This window comes from Tyto alba, unplaced genomic scaffold, assembly GCF_018691265.1.
Source record: "Tyto alba isolate M040663 unplaced genomic scaffold, T.alba_DEE_v4.0 Super-Scaffold_40, whole genome shotgun sequence".
NCBI lineage: Eukaryota > Metazoa > Chordata > Aves > Strigiformes > Tytonidae > Tyto > Tyto alba.
In genome coordinates, this window is record NW_024881316.1 from 48,363,709 (window position 1) to 48,374,996 (window position 11,288).

General features: G+C 49.3%; 1 long non-coding RNA gene across 5 annotated transcripts; it reads left to right on the forward strand.

Annotated features, from left to right (window-relative positions):
• The first annotated feature begins 607 nt into the window (after window positions 1-607).
• On the forward strand, window positions 608-11,152 carry LOC122154520. Of its 5 annotated transcripts, XR_006166483.1 has the most exons (7): window positions 608-789; window positions 1,641-1,861; window positions 5,418-5,530; window positions 7,047-7,199; window positions 8,385-8,674; window positions 9,650-9,871; window positions 10,199-11,152. It is a non-coding gene; the product is annotated as an uncharacterized LOC122154520 (long non-coding RNA). The 5 variants fall into 5 exon arrangements; XR_006166482.1 differs by lacking the exon at window positions 8,385-8,674 and having other exon boundaries at window positions 611-789; XR_006166484.1 differs by lacking the exons at window positions 7,047-7,199; window positions 8,385-8,674 and having other exon boundaries at window positions 613-789; window positions 1,626-1,861.
• Window positions 11,153-11,288: the final 136 nt, after the last annotated feature.

The window sequence follows — 11,288 nt, forward strand, 5'->3', positions numbered from 1 at the left end:
TGTGTTGACGGCGGCGTATCAGAGGTTGCTCTGCGAAGCCAGACCCAGCCATCATCTAACCCCACGGTCTTTACGTTGGGTTACGGTTCGTGATCCTCGGCGTGACGTGATTTCTAACGGACAGAAACCCCACGGACCAGCAGAGCAATGCCGCCTTGCTTTGTGACTCCCAGAGAACATCTTGCGGCGAGGTGAGGTTTTGGGTCGCAGCGGCGATGCTGCGAAGTATGGCAGTATTCCCTCAAAAAGGGCCCGAGGCACAGGCAGCACAGACTGAGGTGGGACAGGGCTGGCCCACAGCCACTCTGGTGATGTGTGGCAGGACCTGGGGTGAGCCTGAGACCCCCCTTCTCTGTCAGCGCGACACAACCCACAAACGCCATTTGGGGCTCGCCCCCTCACGAAACTCGTCTATGCTAGCGGACCACATATCCCAGCATGCAATGCTGTCCCGCCAGGAGACGGGCGCGGAAAGGACTACAACTCCCAGCGGGCATCGCGCCTCGCTGCCCGCCTCCCCGGAGCGGCGGGGTGGGCGGCGCTGCACGCTGGGATCTGTAGTCCAGCCGGACGTCGGTCACACACGGTGCCTCCCTTCCTCCGCCCCCCCCCTCCCCCCGGTTTGACACCCCCTCCCGCCCCGCTCCGCCCTCCTCCCCGCCCCGCCGGTTGTCCCTCCGTAAACGGAAGCCGAGGAGGGACGAAGGAGCCGGGGAGGAGGTTGGAGCAGCGCGATGGGGGACTCCAAAGTGAAGGTGGCGGTGCGCGTCCGCCCCACGAACCGGCGAGGTGAGACTTTCCTCCCTCAGTGACACTCCCCCGCTCCCCGGCGCTGGTGTGAGGGGAGCGGGCCCGAGGGGCAGAGCGGGGCGGGAGGCCGGGGGGTGCCGGTCCTCATGGGTGTCTGTAGGGCAGGTGTGGGTGTCGAGGTGCGCGTGACCCGTCGCGGGGGCGTGTTTATAGGTGTATGTGTCGGGGGGGGGTGGGGGGAAGTGTGTATAGGTATATTTATTTATTAATTAATCTTTATGAAGATCTTAGTTTTGTCATTTAGACGTAAGGTATTTTCACACTCTCTTGTATAGTCAGTTTTTCCCTTATTTGTGCTGGCTTCTATGTAGCAAAGGGCAAAGACAAAAATCACTGTAAGGCAACAAACTTTGGCAGAGGGCTATTCTGCAGAAAATCTGGTGACGAAAAGAAATAGTGAAAGAAGTATACTGAAAATCTGTGAAACTAATGCAGAAAGTGAGGATAGGCAGCAATATATTAAAAAGTATTTCACATTCCCTGGTACTATGAGAAATGCAAATGAAACAGTAGCTATTAGCTTGGCATGTCAAAAAAGGCCAGTTGTAAGGTGCTTACTTAAGAAATGTTGTAGGAGATAGAGTGTGCGGCAAATCGGTTTGCGATGTTACAGCAGGGAGTGAATTCAAAAGCGATTTCAGGCAAGAGGGAGCTGGAACATTTCTGGGGACCAGTAGCACTAACAGTGGCAGAAGCAATGGTGAAGAATTTACAGGATTTCAGCACAGAGCAGGAAAACTAAACAGATTCCGATAAAATGCCAGGGCAGTTTACTGGGAAGGATGTTTCTACTTTAGAGAGCTCATTTTTGCCAGTTTGTAAATTCATAGCGGCCGAGAGTCATGAATGCCTCACAACTGGTGACTGCAGAGCTAGAAAATGGAATGACAACAGCTCAGCAGCCGCTTTAGAGACAGCCAGCGTGGCTTCGCCGAGGGCAAATCGTGCCCGACTAATCCAGCGGCCTTCCATGATGGAGTGACGGCATTAGAGGACGAGGGAAGAGCTACGGATGTCACCTGCCTGGAGGACGTCAGTGAGGCACGGACAGGTTCTGGATAAATGGCTTTTAATGGAAAAACTGAGAACAAAACACGCACTACCAAAGCTACTACATCGTCAACACACCCTCCCCCCTCCCCAAACCCACCCGTTCCCCGCAACAGGCCCAGTCCCACCCCCCGCCCCAGCACTGGCTGCAGGGGCCTTGCGCTTGCCGCCATTTTCTGGCCGGGAGCCATTTTGCCGCTTCTCCGCTCGCTTCTCCGCTCGCTTCTCCCTCGCTTCTCCCTCGCTTCTCCCCTCGCTTCTCCCCTCGCTTCTCCGCTCGCTTCTCCGCTCGCTTCTCCCCTCGCTTCTCCCTCGCTTCTCCCTCGCTTCTCCCGGCTGGTGTCGTGCCGGGACACACTGCCCTGAGGGGGTGGCAGGTCTGTCCCCACGTCCTGCCGTGGATCCTCAGCCCTCATCCTGATGGGAGTTAAGTGCTCCCTGCTCAGGGTGGCTTTGGAGGCCTTGGGGACACGAGTCATTGGGGAGCATCTTCTCGGGCAGCCACAGCGAGCTGATCCTGCGCTGGGGGATGGAGCCACTAGTGCCACCGGTGTCCACGGGCACGGGGACGCTGCTGGAATCGTCCCGGCTGATCCCCCCCTTGCCCCCAGGGAGCAATCCAAGTGCCTCATAGCCTCTTCCAGCAGCACCACCTCAGGCAGCACAACGTCACCGGCTGGAATCACCCCGGGGTCCCTGATGGCTTGGACGTGGAGGGCAGCAGAGTGGCTGGGGGAGATGTTACCACCCAGGGGGGTGCCCTCATCCATGGGGACATCACTCGCCAGGGAGATGTCACATCCTGGGAGGATGTCCTCATCCATGGGGACATCACTCGCCAGGGAGATGTCACATCCTGGGAGGATGTCCTCATCCATGGGGACATCACTCGCCAGGGAGATGTCAACACCTGGGAGGATGTCCTCATCCATGGGACATCACTCGCCAGGGAGATGTCACATCCTGGGAGGATGTCCTCATCCATGGGGACATCACTCGCCAGGGAGATGTCAACACCTGGGAGGATGTCCTCATCCATGGGGACATCACTCGCCAGGGAGGTCAACACCTGGGAGGATGTCCTTAACCATGGGGATATTTTGCCTGGGTGGCTGCCACTGCCTGGGGGTGCCGCCAGCGGTTGGCTCTGCTGGACAGGCCATGGTGCGTGTACTGTCCCTCGACGTGGTGGTGGCTGCGGAGGGACGGTGGCAGCACTGGACGGGCTGAGGCCGCTGCTCTGCCCTGACAGTTGTGGGGCAGGACAGCTCAGCTTGGCTCTGGGGGGCCCATTGCTCTGCCCAGGCCGGGGGGAGCCGCAGCCCGGGGGTCCCCACAGGGCAGCGCCTGGCCGGGAAGCAACGCTGTGGCCGGTGACAAAGGTGGCAGCTGGAGGCAGGTTGGTGCTCGTCCACTCCGAGTGGGAGACATGGGGGTTGAAGCAGCTGCTGCTTGGAGCCATCTGCAGACCTGCAGAGGTGAGAGGGAGATGTGCAGGGGTGAGGACCTGGAGGAATCTCCTGGGGCACCCCCTGAGCCAGCCCTGAGCACAGACATCCCCCTGCTCTGTGCCGGGTGAGTGGGGAGCTTGTGGCAGGGACGATTGTCCATGTGGTGGTGAAATGGGAGAGATGGCTCCAAGAGATTGGGGAATTATCTATAAATTATATTTACTGGGCAGGTTGATCCTGACAGAGAGACATGAGCACTCACTGGTGATCACATCCCAAGCCGGGACAGGAGGGCGCATGAGGGGACTGAGAAGGAGAAGGAGAGGCGCAACGGAGAAAGGGCTCTGAATTTCCCCAGAGCGAGTCCCGGGGCTGTCGGGGTCAGGGTTAGTCCTCACCTCTGGTGTAGAAGGTTTTGGGGAAGAGGAATGGCTGCAGTAGCTGGGCCATCGGAGGAGCCCCAGGGCCGCACAGTGTGTGCTGCAGAGCTGGCAGTGCCATGGTCACTTCTGTCCTGTGGATTCTGTTTGAGTGTTGCCTGGCAAGGAATGTTGGGGCTCCCCGTGTTCTGTCCCGCCCCCAGTAGCTTTGACTGCTCTTCATGCAGAGGGAAAGGGTTAACAAAAGAGTTGAGTTAAGAGTTATGGTCAATGGCTCAATGTCCAGGGGGAAACCAGTAAGGAGTGGTGTCCCTAAAGGGTTTGTACTGGGACCAGTACTATTTCATGTCTTCACCAATGACATAGACAGTGGGATTGAGTGCACCCTCATCAAATTAGTGAATGACACCAAACTGAGTGGTGCAGTTGCCTCACCTGAGGGAAGGCATGCCTTCCAGAGGGACCTGGACAAGCTTAAGAAGTGGGCCCATGTGAACCTCTTGGAGATCAACAAGGCCAAATGCAAGGTCCTGCACATGGGTCAGGGCAATCCCCAGTAACAATACAGGCTGGGGATGAGTGGATTGAGAGCAGCCCCACAGAGAAGGACTTGGGAGTACTGGTGGATGAAAAGCTGGACATGACCCGGCAATGTCTGCTCGCAGCCCAGAAGCCACCCGTGTTCTGGGCTGCAGCCAGAGCAGGGGGGGCAGCAGGGCCAGGGAGGGTTCTCCCCCTCTGCTGCGCTCTGGGGAGACCCCCCTGCAGTGCTGGGGCCAGCCTGGGGCCCCTGACATCAGAAGGACACTGACCTGCTTGAGCAGGGCCAGAGGAGGCCACAGAAATAATCAGAGGGATTAAACACCTTTCCCATGATGAAAGGTTTGGGGTGGTTCAGCCTGGAGAAGGGAAAGCTCTTGGGGAGACCTTATTGCCGCCTTTCAGTACTTAAAGGGGGCTTATAAGAAAGATGCAGAGAGACATTTTAATAGGGTCTGTTGCAAGAGGACAAGGAGCAACAGTTTTAAACTGAAAGGGGGTAGATTTCGATTAGATGTAAGGAAGAAATTCTTTACTGTGAGGGCAGTGAGGCGCTGGCACAAGTTGCCCAGAGCAGCTGTGGCTGCCCCCTCCCTGGAAGGGTTCAAGGCCAGGTTGGACGGGGCTGGGCCCCCTGGGCTGGGGGAAGGGGGCCCTGCCCGGGGCAGGGGGGTTGGGACTGGGTGATCTCTGAGGTCCCTTCCAACCCAAACCACTCTATGATTGAATGACATTTTTGTTCTGGAGCAACTTTCTGCAGACGTAATTTTTTGATCCCGCATGTGATGAATATTAGGAGCAACAGTGTGGCTGTGAAGCTGACTGTGGAAGAGCCTCTTAAGAGACATCTCCTCAAGGCAAGCGGGAGGCCGTATGCTGTACAATGCAGCTCTGGGCAAGAGGATGTCTCTGCAAAGAGATGGGCCTTTGAGCTGAGGGGTGTTGGAAGAGGTGGCTTGGTATTTCTGGCAGCTACACACTGCTCCTTGCTTCTCTGGTTGCGATGGCCTTGTGCTGTGCAACAAGCTCTCCTTCATGCTCTTCACTCGTAATAACGTGGTTCTTTGCCTTTCTGAAAACTCAGAAAACTTACCGGCACAAACCCGATGCTCCTTCCCATCCCAGTTATTCGCAATCGGGAGAGGTATTCCCAAATTTTAAGAGAAATATTTTTGTGTTTTCTTAGTTTTGCAGGCATCCATGAGTGAAGGACCAGAGTACCTCAATCTGTCCCTTCAACAATCCTTCCCCGCTCCATGTTTTCAATTGGAAACCGCACCAGTGAGCTCCTAAATCCAGGTATCATGTACACCAGTGAAGTGGAGGTCTGGAAGCAGAGACAGAAGCAAGGTCTAAGTATCAGAGCTGGGCTTCATTTTCCCAGTAAGCAGACCCAGACCTCAGCTTGAGTTCCCTCTTTATAACACATTGAGATATGGATAGGTACCTTAGGGAACATCTAATGTCAATGCTCACCCATACAGAAATACCACGGGGACTTTTGATTTAGGAGCCAAACTGGTTTGTTTGTTCAATGGGCACGTTTCCAGCAGAGGCCCATGACACCAGCTTTTAGCAGTACACTCCCAACACTTGACATTTATTAAAGCCACAGCTCAGTGAGTGAGGTAATTACCTGGGCATTTCCATTTTCATTTCTAGTAAGTCCAAATTAAAGTCCAAATAAAGTACATTTTTAGCCCTTCGGCAAAGATTACTCCTTTTTTTTTTTTTGAACACTTTCCTTCAGGTAGTTAACCATTCATAATACCCATCAATAACCGCTTAGCTGAAGGTATTAGGGTTTAGGGTTACGTAGACAGTAGTAGTCAAAATGCTGTTTCATTCTTTTTGTCACATAATCTTTACTGTATGATAAGCACTACGTAGTAGGCACAAAGCAAAAAGGAGGCCCCCGGTATTTACTTCTCTCTGATAACCCGTGCTAATGAGTTTGCTGCCATTTTAGCTGAAATATGGATAAAAGAAATCCCATCTCGTGTCCTAACGAGCGCAAGCCCTGAGCGTAGACAAACCCTGGGAAGGGCCACATAAGGTTGTGGCAAGATCAGTGGAAATCCTCTGCCCAAATTCAGGGTGCCAGGACCACATCTGTGTCTCCATGCTTGGCTGCAGCATTTTAGGAGCCATGGGAGAGTTGCCAGCACCCCTTTGCTCTCCCACTTTCACCCCAAAGGAGCTGGTCCAGGGGAATGGGTGCCACCAGGCAATGGGTGCTCATGCTGCGAGGGCGGGTAGAAGTCCTTGCTTGTCCCCAGCTCTTTCCTTAAAAGCAGCAGGGGAAAATCAATAAATAAGGAAGGACAGGAAAGGGGACCATTACAATTAGACCTGATTTTATTTTGCTCCGTAGCCACCGGGCGTCACTCTTGCCTATAGAGTCAGAAAGGAATTTTTGGTCGTCGCTGATAAAATCCCATTTCATCCATAAATTCTACAGCTCCCGGCACTGACAGCAGCATCCCCATTTATCAAAATTTCCCAAGTTTCAACATCAAATTACCAACTCGTTAAATCTGGGGGTATCTGGAGCTGGCAATTTAGCCTGCGGTGTTATTTGCTAAACATAGGCAAAACACATTAGGGTTTTTTTATTATTATTATTATTATTATTATTAGTGTAAATGCAGCTGGATAATTTAGATCTGGGTTTGGATTAGGATCTTGGCCAGTGTCTGTCGGTGTCTGGATTACCAGGACATGCTCTGAAGCTGTACAGCTTCTGGGGAAGAGGGAAGGTGAAGAAGAGACAAGGTGTGGATGGGCAGAAAAGCAAAAAATGTGGCTTTTGCAGGCGGCGCCTCTGCAGAAGTGGAGCAAAACCAACATGATTCAGCAGATGAAGCTGTAAAATATTCCAACCTTTGAAGTCAAGGCAGTTCAGCCCTGACCATTCATGTATCTCAGAAGTACTAGGAGATAAACGCGGGAAACATTACACAGCTCGGTAAATATGCGTTCATCAGAGTACCCGTAATTGCCATTGTGTTGGGATTTTTGCTTTTATAGAACTACAAACTTGTCTTACAACTGCTAGAAACGCTCTCCCGCTAATTTTGTATTTTTCAAGTTCTTCAGAGATTCTCCATTTTCTCCAAAGACAGAAAATCTATTTTCCTTTCAAACAAAGGAAATCCAGTGTGGAGTCTTTACCTGAGGAAAGAACCTCTCAAAGAAAATGTAACACGGCTGGTAAAACCAGTTGCTCTGAAACACTCTGTATCAGCAAACTGAACAGCTGATAAGAATAATAGAAATTTTTAGTCAATGAGAAAATACTCATCAGGAACCTCATCCTACCAGCACAAAATTTGCTAATATTGCCTGGCCTTGCGTTGCTGCCAGAAGTATGAATTTGTACTGAAATCCCACTGTATGGGAGAAGCACCCCAGCCAAAGTGTAAGAAATTTCACTGCTATAAACAGGGCACATATGGGGTTTATGGAGACATCGGGGTCTGGCTATTGATTTGTGCTTTCCTCTGGGTAATACATGTCCTATAATGCCATGAGATTTATGACCAGGACTTTGAACTCTGGAATAACTTTTAAAAAGAGGGGGCTGTCTATAAAAGTGTGGTTCGGGTTTTAATCTGTTATAATCTAGTGCCGCAAGAAGACTTCGAGAGTTCATTTATTTGGCCGTGAATACTTTTCACACTGAGACTAGGAGGCCACACTCAAATACCTTCAAAAGTTCATGCCAGGATCAGTGAAATTCAGAGTCACGAATGACCCAGGGAACAATCAATCCTTTGATTATAGGAAGTTCCTATTAAAATAATGGAGCATGCAGAAGCCTTGCTAAAATGAATGTGAGTCTCCCAAACCTGTACATTTGCGCAAAGTGTTGGCTGAGAAATTTCAGCAATTCCTTTTAAAAAAAAAAAAAAAACAAAAAAAAAAAAACAAAAAGCAGACAACATTTTGATATCAAGCAGAGTTTTGACAACTGATTTGGATAAATTGAATTTCTCTTTTATCCAGATTTCTTGACCTGTTCTTAATACCAATTTCCCTTGGTGCTTGCTTTCTTGATTATAGTTGAAAGAAATTTATAACAAATCTATCTTCTGTTTTCGCTTCTACGTACCTATAAATTTCTACTACATTTATATATTTGTATCTCCAGACTGAAAAGCAAGATAAACCTGAAGGCAAACTTATCGTACCAGAATAAAACTCTTTACTCCTGGGACTGGCCAAACAACAATCTATGAAAAATGCAAAACAGCAACAGGTCTTGTTTTTAAACTGTTTCGCAAAATATTTTTGTGCTGAGAACCTGATCACTGAAGATGCTAAAGTGCTGCTGGCTGCCCTGAATGCCTCCCAGTCTCTGACTGGGACTGTCCCAGTTGGTGCTCAGCTTCTTGCAGAAGTGGACCCCTTAAGAGTTTGCATACAACTAACTAAACACTAGTAAGATCCTCTGTTTTAGTTTTCCAACACCTGAATGATTTATGGGCAGAAAGTAGGTCTACTGCAAATTCATAATTGATGCGTCTCTTTTGATACGCAGTCTAACAAATGAAAAAAAATATTTAAAATACAATTGATTTGTTACTTGTTATGGACTGGAAGAAGACTTCCAAAAGACTGTCATGTTTTCTGGCTTGCCCTGAGATACAGTTCTATCTAGAAGATCCGAGATCCAAACCATTCATACCTTCACCTAAACAAAAACAAAAGCCATCTTCTTCCCTTGGGTCCTGGTGATACACACACCCCAGCCATCCCAGTTATGTGGGACACATTAAACTGTTTTGACTTGGTTACTTCTAAACAAAACCAATGAAATTCAGTTGCTTATAAAAAATGAGACGGAGGCCCTCTTTTTCTCTCCTCCACATCACTGCTTTAATCCCTGCTATGACCAGGTGGGTGTAGCAATACTGTAGCTCCTCAACCTGATGAAAATAGTGTTGCATTCAGAAATTCGATAAATGAATGGGAGGGACAAGTAATGCTTCCCCCCCCCCCCCCCCCCCCCCCGATGTTTTGTTAATTAAATTAGCATTTAAATAGCCAGAGCTAATCTGGGAAGTCAGGCCCTCATTACAGTAACTAGGAAGGGGGAAAAGAGCTGCAGACAATTCCCTACAAGATGGGGTTAAGTTGGCGTTTCACAAACTATTTGCCCAGCCTGTCCCTCCCAAGTGAAAGCTGCCACCCCCCCCACCCCCCCTTTCCTCCCAGAATAATTAGCATGTTCCAGTGCTGTGAATGGAAACAATATCCTCCCTCCAAGCTGTGCCCCTCCAGGGAGATGCTTCCCACAGATTGTGAAACTCTGAGCCAGGGAAAGGGCTTGCCGAGGAATTCACAGTGGGGTAATTACACTGAGGTAGCTTGTGCCCGGTGCAAGATAAGTTGCATTACTGTAATTCATTGCAGGAGGCAGGGGCTCGCATAAAGGAAATGTCCAGAGGCAAGACTGCAGAGCCATGAGAAGTCATCGCCTTCCCAGAGCCCCGATAAAACCCGACGTTGAAGCTGAGGATGGTTCTTTGGCCTCCGAGGATGTCTCCGTCTTCAGAGAAGTTTGCAGAACGTAGCAACGATCACGTGCGAATCTGGTTTCTCTTTGGCAATTAGAATGGAAGAAAGGTTGAAAGGGTGAGTTTTCAGATTTTAAAATAAATTCTTCATCCCAAGTAGAAAACTGAAGCAAAGCTTGCAAGAATTGGATGCTTTCACTTGTTATTGTCCATGTATATGGCACTTAAAACATGCTGGCCCCTCTTTCTATCAAATGAAAAGCTGGTCTGCAATCCTTTCCCCACAAGATTTACTATTTAATTTTACATATAACAGAGAGACCAATGATAACTAATATCAGAGGAGAAGATGCAGGAGGAAGGGCTGGATTTGGGTGACACCTGCTATCCCCAGCAGTATGCACATCTGGCAGGTTTCATCCCACTTATTTAAATCGTATTCCAGGTGACTCAACAGAAAAAACATCACCCTCCACTTGCGGCTCATCATGCCCAGCTGTAAAGCGGGGATTATATTTACCTCCATTGCAAAGTACTCGGTTTCAGAAGACGTTGGTGCGGTTTGCTGAGGCCCCGGCTGGAAAATACCACAAGAAGTTCAAAGCCCGGTTTCATCCTGTAATTGGATCCTCAAGTCCACAAGTGCAAGAACCAACTGTGCGGGCTGACAGCAGGTCCTCCCCTCTTCCAACAAGAACCCCACCACAACACGGGGCTGTGGGGCTGAGCTGCAAGCGTGGCATACCCAGGAGCTGCTACTTTCTGCTGCTATGCACAAAAAAATGTTGTTTAAAGCTTTTGCCACCCTGTTTGATCTGACCTGCTGTTATTTTTTCTTTCTTTTTTTTTTTTTTTAACTCTAAGACATCTTCTTAACTCTCATGCTCACTTGGGATGCTCTTAAGAACATGGACTTTAATCCCAGTGTTACTTAAATACCAATTTAATATTTGTTTTCTCTCTGCCTTGACAAGATATTCCTCAGGTCAAGCAGGCATGAAATGATAGATATTGAGTGCAATTCTTCTGGGCAAGAAGAGCTACCTTCTAAGATCTTATCTCAAAACCACTTGGAAATGTGTTCTTTATTTATTTATGCCATAAAATCTCATTCGATGTTGAAGGCCCAAAGGATTACAATTCTGAATTGTTGGTTTGCTGTTTTGTTTTCTTTTTTTTTTTCCCCCCGTCCTTGCTGAAATCTGGCCTTTCAAAATAACACAGAGAGAATCTTTGTTTTGATCTAAAATAGCAGCTGCAAGGGCTTTTAAATGACCATTTAAATGAGATTTCTTTTTTTGCATCTTCGCATTATAGTTTCATTCTCGGTCTCTGAGATCAGTAGCTGCGGTTGAGCAGCCGAGCCGTCTAATGGGAATAAATTGTAATATTGTTCCAACTGTCTCCGATTATTACTGTTGAGCTCTATTAATGAACCGCCTTCATTAAGCAAACTGCAAAGTGTGTTGACGGCGGCGTATCAGAGGTTGCTCTGCGAAGCCAGACCCAGCCATCATCTAACCCCACGGTCTTTA